Source organism: Cucurbita maxima, unplaced genomic scaffold, assembly GCF_002738345.1.
Source record: "Cucurbita maxima cultivar Rimu unplaced genomic scaffold, Cmax_1.0 Cma_Scf05132, whole genome shotgun sequence".
Lineage (NCBI taxonomy): Eukaryota > Viridiplantae > Streptophyta > Magnoliopsida > Cucurbitales > Cucurbitaceae > Cucurbita > Cucurbita maxima.
In genome coordinates this window covers 1-1,112 of record NW_019277148.1, presented here as the reverse complement: position 1 = coordinate 1,112, position 1,112 = coordinate 1, and the positions used below count along the sequence as shown (strand labels likewise).

The 1,112-nt window shown below is 50.3% G+C and overlaps 2 non-coding genes and 3 pseudogenes across 2 annotated transcripts; all 5 read right to left on the bottom strand.

Moving 5' to 3' along the window:
* Window positions 1-15: 15 nt before the first annotated feature.
* LOC111476077 lies at window positions 16-134 on the bottom strand. Its single transcript, XR_002716888.1, has one exon. It is a non-coding gene; the product is annotated as a 5S ribosomal RNA (ribosomal RNA).
* A 133-nt stretch (window positions 135-267) lies between these two features.
* Window positions 268-385, bottom strand: LOC111476078 (annotated as a pseudogene).
* Window positions 386-518: 133 nt separating this feature from the next.
* Window positions 519-637, bottom strand: LOC111476076. The gene has a single exon (XR_002716887.1). It is a non-coding gene; the product is annotated as a 5S ribosomal RNA (ribosomal RNA).
* Window positions 638-757: 120 nt separating this feature from the next.
* Window positions 758-874, bottom strand: LOC111476080 (annotated as a pseudogene).
* A 133-nt stretch (window positions 875-1,007) lies between these two features.
* Window positions 1,008-1,112, bottom strand: LOC111476079 (annotated as a pseudogene; the record flags this gene model as incomplete).

Here is a 1,112-nt window from a genome sequence, read left to right as displayed (position 1 = left end):
ATTGAAAGAAAAAAAGGGGTGCAACACGAGGACTTCCCAAGTGGTCACCCAACTTAGTACTACTCTCGCCCAAGCACGCTTCACTGCGAAGTTCTGATGGGATCCGGTGCATTAGTGATGGTATGATTGCACCCGACATGCCATGCGCACAAAATCAGATTTAACACATGCGGGGCGGCATGATCGAAACGCGATGGGCGTGAGCGGGGGAGGTTCTCATTTGTAGAGAAAGGAAGAAAAGAACTGGGAGAAATTGAAAGAAAAAAAGGGGTGCAACACGAGGACTTCCCAAGTGGTCACCCAACTTAGTACTACTCTCGCCAAAGCACGCTTAACTGCGGAGTTCTGATAGGAAAGGTGCATTAGTGCTGGTATGATCGCACCCGACATGCCATGCGCACAAAATCGGATTTAACGCACGCGGGGCGGCATGATCGAAACGCGATGGGCGTGAGCGGGGGAGGTTCTCATTTGTACAGAAAGGAAGAAAAGAACTGGGAGAAATTGAAAGAATAAAAGGGGTGCAACACGAAGACTTCCCAAGTGGTCACCCAACTTAGTACTACTCTCGCCCAAGCACGCTTAACTTCAGAGTTCTGATGGGATCCGGTGCATTAGTGCTGATATGATCGCACCCGACATGCCATGCGCACAAAATCGGATTTAACGCATGCGGGGCGGCATGATCGAAACGCGATGGGCGTGAGCGGGGGAGGTTCTCATTTGTAGAGAAAGGAAGAAAAGAACTGGGAGAAATTGAAAGAAAAAAAGGGGTGCTAAGTGGTCACCCAACTTAGTACTACTCTCGCCCAAGCACGCTTGACTGCGGAGTTCTGATGGGATCCGGTGCATTAGTGCTGGTATGATCGCACCCGACATGCCATGCGCACAAAATCGGATTTAACGCATGCGGGGCGGCATGATCGAAACGCGATGGGCGTGAGCGGGGGAGGTTCTCATTTGTAGAGAAAGAAAGAAAAGAACTGGGAGAAATTGAAAGAAAAAAAGGGGTGCAACACGAGGACTTCCCAAGTGGTCACCCAACTTAGTACTACTCTCGCCCAAGCACGCTTAACTGCGGAGTTCTGATGGGATCCGGTGCATTAGTGATG